Source organism: Chiroxiphia lanceolata, chromosome 1 (assembly GCF_009829145.1).
Source record: "Chiroxiphia lanceolata isolate bChiLan1 chromosome 1, bChiLan1.pri, whole genome shotgun sequence".
Classification (NCBI taxonomy): Eukaryota; Metazoa; Chordata; class Aves; order Passeriformes; family Pipridae; genus Chiroxiphia; species Chiroxiphia lanceolata.
The window spans coordinates 19,419,220-19,426,278 of record NC_045637.1 but is presented as its reverse complement, the minus strand read 5'-3'; positions in this window follow the sequence as shown (position 1 = coordinate 19,426,278).

Below are 7,059 nucleotides of genomic sequence, written 5' to 3'. Positions count from 1 at the left end.
GTATCCTGAAGCTGTAAACTGGGACTGTGATTCTTGACCTCTGGGTAATGCAAACGAAGTCTCTGGAGTGCCGTTGGCTCTGCCCGCTCCCCCCGCTGCCACATTCCAGTGCAACAGGCAGGACAGGCTGTTATTTATTAGTTCTCACTTAACCACCAGCTGCTCTAACAGCATGCAGCTGTGTTTTTGTTAGCAGAAGTAGACCCCTGACTTTGCTCGTCTTTGACTGCGTGGAAGTCCGGTGGCCAGCCTGTGAGAGGAGCGCTGCTCTGAGAAGGTGCTTGCGTGAGCCCAGTTGACATTAGGTGTCAAGGAGTGAGTGATGGGCATTGCTGGAAGATCGTATGGTATTCACACTGCTGTATGGATGTTTCCGTGGCTCATGACTAAGCCTCAATTGCCAGAAAAGCTGCAAAAAAGAGCTGAGATTCCCAATGATCTTTTGGGGTTAGTTTTGAACAGAAACTTCAAAACTATATTAGATTAAATTACACACCTACCTGATCTTTAAACTATGCTTCAGATATCTGCCTTACTTTTACATTATCTAAGAGTAATTAACAGACCATCATTAAGGCATAAAATTCCTGGCGAGAAGAAAATGAGAGCAGAGAAGTAGGATCTTGAGGTCATTATTTATTTAAAACTGCCCCTCATTTGATTTGCAGTATGGAAGCAAACTGTGAGTTCCTCTTGGATACAGGATACCTAATTGCTGATAGCAACACTCAAACTGGAATGAACTGTCCTTGAAGGAGGTCATAAGTATCTACTCACTTTTCTCATCAGCTTGGTCTGCTATTTGTGTGGCTTCCTCATGCTCTGCTTCAGCACATGGACAGGTATGTCTATTAATCCAGTGATTCAAAACATAGATCAGTGTACTAACAGCGATTTGGAGGGAAAGTTTGACTCTGCATCTCCTTTGCTTGCCTGAACCAAGTCAATGTCCCTCACAGGGGTGTCAGCCATTTGAGCACAGAAAATTTGAGGTGGTGAATTTTCAAGGGTGGCTTTTGATTTTTGAAGATACGTGACTGATCAGCTTGAGATGTTTTGCTTCTCAGGCAGCTAAACTGATTCTAGCTCTCACCTTACTAGGTCTTTCCTTAAGTCACCAGTCACTGCTGACTTAATCCAATCTTGTATATCCCAGGAGATGTTTAGGAGTGGAATTTGATGGAACATGAACAAATCCAGTATTATCTGACAGACCCAGAATGCTGTCTCAGCTTTCCTAGCTATTTTCTTAAAATTAAGAAGAAACATATGTTTACATTTAAAGAGTATTATGGTACTCAGATCACTCGACTGGATATGGTAATTTTGGGCCTAATGTATTTGCTTTTTTTCTCTGTGGAATCTGTTAAGGTTTATGGGAGAACCCAATGGATCTGTCCCTGACGGCTTAACAGATTTCCCAATATAATGACAATATCAGAATTTTAAATTAGTCAAAAGTAATATGTTTTTGCTCTTTTCTTAGCCAGATGATTGCCAAGAATTTTTTTGGTTGAAATTGCTGCTCTATATCAGTATTGGTCTTTATTTTTCTCTTGGTCTTTCTCTTCAGATAGTTATTTATAAAGTTCTAGGCTTGCTCAGGAAAGGAAGGCAAAGTGATTGGGAGATTTTGAATGATAGGATAGAAGTAATAAAGATAAAAGACTTCTTGTCATACACTTTGAAAACCATTGGGAACCACACGAGAAGCATTCCAGTGAGTGGAATCTACAGGCAAAGAGTGGTACCAAGCAGAGCACTGAGCAGGGATACGTACTTCTTTTAGGGCCTCTCCTATTTTGTGAGATGAATAATTAAAAGAGTATGATTTATTCAAGCCCGAAGTCTTGGTGCAGCTCCTGCCCCTTGCCTCTTTTATCGGCTCCCCCTGCGTTGTGCTCCCATGAAGCACGCAGTGCTCTGGCTCCCTGTGCAGCTCCTCCCCACTTGTGCTGCTCACGAGTCCTGCCTGTGCTGTGCTGTGCAGGTGACACTGAATCGATGTGGAGGCCAGCGAGGCTGACCACTGCTGCTGGACACTGCCTGCACCAGGAACTGAGTTCATGGTGCCAGGCACTGAAGGGCTTTAAAGAGCATCATGAGAAGGGTCAGGAACCCAGAGCAGGGCTTCACAACTGGCCAGCTAAATTTATTGAGAATTAGTGATCCTGAGATGATTGTAAACATAACATTTAATAGTAAATGAATTAGGTTAACAACACAGAAGAATGTCTAGAGGAAGATTTGATTTCTACGACTGGGTATCATTTTATCTAATTTTACCTAATCTTCTGTAAATCACTGTACTGAGCCATTCCCTCTTCCATATTTGTGCTTTTGCCTCTAGTTTGAGATGGTTCTTTGATATTTATTAAAAAACAGACCAGAGACTACAGTCCACCTATGAAACAGTACTTTTTGAAAACTGTAGTATTAGACACATATAAAAGTTCTGTAATTCTCTTTTTTAAAAAATATTATATTTTTTCTATGTGAAAACAGCACTGGCTGTCTTTATGCATATTTATTATTTTAGTACAGAAAGCAGTTCACATCTAGGGAAATTTGAAAGGGTCAGATTCTGATATCTACTGATATTGATAAAGGTTTGTTACACAGGGACTCTCAACAACACCAGTGGGCATACTGACCAGATAAGTGGTCACTATCTGGTGTAATGAAGGGTGGTAGTCCATCAAAAGATGAAAAAACTTATATTTTAATTGAGCTACAGAAAAGTGCTTGTTATTGGGACTGGAGGATATGGACAAGTGTGGACAAACTAGATCATGAAGGGCATAGAATGGAATTCAAGGTTTGTGGCTGCCCAGGCTAGAGGTGCAGAGTTAAATGATGGCAGTGATGAATGCACATATCACACACTAACACAAGGGTAAATAAACATTGCGTAATCACCCAAATAAATCTGAATACATGATCAATGTTTCCTTGAGTGTTGGATGGATTTTCCCTGTGGAGCACATGGTACATCTTACAATATAAATTTTAGGAAAGTGCTCTTCCTGTTACTTTGGCAACAGCTAACTTTAATGTGTTTGAGAATAACGGCAACAGTTTTAGAAGTACCTCAGTAACACTGAAAACCAGAGAAACATCAATGTATCATGAGTTAGTTTTAGGGATATCTTTGTGTATTAACATGAGTTAGCTCCTGCCCACTCCATTATAACAAAAATTTATTTTGTCTGTCTTTACTGTAATAAATAATCCTGAGCTTTTGCCACAGGGTATTTAAATACATGGTTGACTCTAGAAGGACTTAAATATTTCATCAAAATGAAGCTCTTGATCCAAGGTTGCTCAGGTACTTCTGTAAAGAAAATGCAGTGGCTTCATTTGGAGAGAATTTTTAACAAGCATGTGAATTTCTGAAGCAATAGCCAACACACTTCTCTGCCAAATACACATTGATTTTGCTTTGAAAGGTTTACATCCTCTGTGATGCCAGAATAGAACAAGTAGCAAGGGTCCTTTTGACTGTTTTAACTTATACCATGACAGCAGAGGTTGCAGAAGAAATAATCGCAGGATTAAGATACCAACATTGATCCAGAGCCTTCTTACTGGAAAAATCAGTCAGAAGTGTTCTCCTATTAATGAGTAGTGTGGGTAACTTTTGTGTAAGCATGGAGCTATCATCTCCCTCTTCTCCCTCTCTTTCTACAGTTATTGTCTATTCATGTTTATGCTTGATATGTTCCCAGTACAATTTAGCTCTTTTTAAAACTTCACCTCCCTTCTGAACAAGGGGATTTCTGTAGCCTAGTCAGGTCTAGTTCATATAATTGCATGAATGCAGTAAGTCTTGAGTGTCACTTCAAACACTTCTAATAATTTTTAGTTTTACTGCTGAAATTCTGGATGGCAAATGAATTCCCAGGTTAGATTTCTTTCTACAACACTATCAGTGCTACATCTGTATTATTGGACCATTACGGCATTTCAAAAACACAGATAATCTCCCTACTCCGTGTGACCGTCTGTAAAAAAGATGCTGACCTCCAAGCCATTGTAAATAGATCATTTATGGAAATAAATAAATTAGTGTTGGAGCCAGACTTGTCCTGAATTCTTCTGTGAGTGCAGACTTGGACATAATTGAGAGATCAAGAGTCATAAGGTTAATGAGGTCATGCTGCCAGGGCCTGGTCTGGGTTTAGTATAACATGAAGGACTCAGCTCTGATCCTGACTGGCACGTTCACTTAGCAGCAACACCATCCCGGCACCAATCTGTTCAGAAACCTGAAACCATCTTCCGTCAGCCGTCTTCTTGCTGCATGACTCCATCAGAAGACATATGTTCTTCTGCACGTGAAACCACTTAGACTATCTCACTCCATGTTTTCTGTAAACATATTTGTTGAGAAGAAAGAATGACTAATATAAATTCTCCTTTTTAAGTATGGATGGACTGTAGAATCCATCTAAAAGGATTGCCAAAGTTGTAGCAAACAGTGTTTGATAACTATTATTAACTATCCACTAAGTTGTCAATGAGCTCTATTTGAACTATATAAAATGCCATATTTTACATTCCACATTAGAAAGAGCTCTTACAATCAATAGCTCTTATCTAAAAAATGGGAATGATGTGCCTCCTGCTCCTAAATGCTTTAGAAGAGCTGACCAGTATCAGTCGTCGACAGCTATCAATATTTTTCTTTCTGTTGTTCTCAGGATAGCGTGTGATAACAAACTTCAGATTAAAAGAAAGAAAGAAACAAACAAAAAAACCCACAAAAATAAAGCATAATGGATTGTCACAAAACATTCTCTGCCCTGTTCACTGAACAAGAAGAGGCTTCCGTGGAAGGTAGACAAAGTTCTTAGGTTGAGACAGGCACCTGGGGCAGAGGAGGAGCAGAGCTGCAGAACCATAGCTTTTTACTTTTGTAAATTAGTACTTCTAATATTGTGCTTCAACAAAAGCAGCTTTTTGCATGCCACAAGGCCTTTCCCATTTACTTGAAATTTTTCTATGGAGCAGCTTCTCTATTGGAATATAAAGTTATATAAAACCCAAATGTTTCTTGGAAAAAATTTCAACAAAATTTTGACAGAACATCAAGAATTTTCAAAACTGCATCTTTTGCTGCCACATAAGAAAGACCCTACCCTTCACCTGCACGCTCTGAAGCCCAAAGATTTTTCATGGAAAAGCTGAAAACAGTTTGTAAAACTTCAAAAATTCTACCTTTCAGAACTTGAAAATGGAATATCATACATTTCATTTTTCAGTGTTTTATTTAATAATTTACTGTATGTAATATTAAATGTAACTTCACACTGTAAACCTTACTTCTGCAATGAAAGAAAATAAAATGGTTTTTTGTGAGTTATTTAGTTAATTAGGTACTTTGGCTTCCTCCACTGACTTTTTATTTTGAAGGAAAGAAGGAGATTTTATCCCTCCATCTCCCAATGTCTCACACACTTTGCTCACTTTGTGAGCACTGCCAGCTGCTGAACTAAGCTACTGGAAACCTTGTCAGACCTCCTATCCTCCTCTTGGCTGTCATTGCCACCCTGACCAGATTTTATCTTCCCAAAATAAAACTGATGAGAATTGTAACACCTTCAGTCAGCAGTTGTCAGGCCCTCTGAGACCTCAGCAGTTCTGCAGTCTTCCAGAAATTCTGGAAATAACCTATTTACAAGTTTCTATAATGATATGTAGTGGGACTTCATTTCCAAGCACATCTCTGGTGTTTTTCATCTTGACTTGGGCTATTAGAGTTCTGTGAACTCAAATGTTTGTTACATTGAAATTAGACTGCTCAGTAATTCTATGCACTAAGATTTCTTTTGAATTTTTACTGTCTTACTGGCTGCACAGGATGTTTTTTCACCAAACCCAAATAAGTCTTAGAGTAATTTAAACTTAATAATGCAGTGTGTATTAGTGTTGTAATAGTTAATTTACATTTTACAAAGTGCTATCGTCATGCTTTATCTTGGTTTTTATTTTATTGCACTCTTATTGCATCTTTGTTCGTTGGTATTTCCATTTGATATAGTGTTTCTCCCAACTGTTCTGCAATATTCCTTTCAATAAAGCTGATAGCCTAAAAAGTTTATAAACAGCAACAGCATCACAGATGAAGGGATTTTACTTTTGTTTTATTAAAATAGAACTTCAGGTTTAAGATTTCCAATCAAATACTTTAAACTGGATTGCAAATGTTAAACAGCAACACATTTATTGACTGCATTTTACTATAAAAAGAAACTGTTCATAATCTTTCATATGCAAAACACCCAGCATTTTTTAAAGGAACCACTATGTGTGATGTGATATGTTGAAAGACTATCTTAATGGCATCTTGACCCAAACCTCGTGACTCTGTTCTATGATCTTTTAACTGAGACTCATGTAAAGCTGCTGCCACACTTGATTAAAATAAGCAGCACATCATTCAGGGAGAACTTTCCTATTCCTGTTGCTAATGCATCATAGCATGGCCAACAATGAAGAAATGCCACCTAGCAGCGCTATGGAATGTCAAACCTTCCATTATCCAGCAATCACAAGGAAAATGCTAAGATTGCTTCAAGTTTTGCTAATTAAAGGTAACACTTTGGATCAGACACAACACGGATTCAAGTCGTGACTAGGAATGGAAATAATTTTGGAGTCAGTGATGGATGGTCCCCTGTTGGTAATAGATGCTGGGCAGGAACTGATCCTCAGTTCTTAGACCTCTCTGCAGACCACAGAAAAACAGTAAGACCTTGAGAAGTCTACTAAAATCTGATAGATTCTTCTTGGGGGTCTCCAAAAGGTTAAGAAAGGAATGCCTGCCACTAGACCTTGTCTTCTTCCTACTGCCATATTCCTTAATTCTCTTTTTTTCTCCACAAGCCTATCAAAACTGATATGAAGCTGTGAGGGAAATAGATGAAGGCCATGCCTGCATGTCAGCTGCTGCAGGCTGTGAAAGCCATGGCTGGTATCAGCTGTCATGTTATCATTCCCTCTCCTTCCACAGCTGTTTTTCACCATTTACTGGTGAAGGCAACACACAACGGCTCC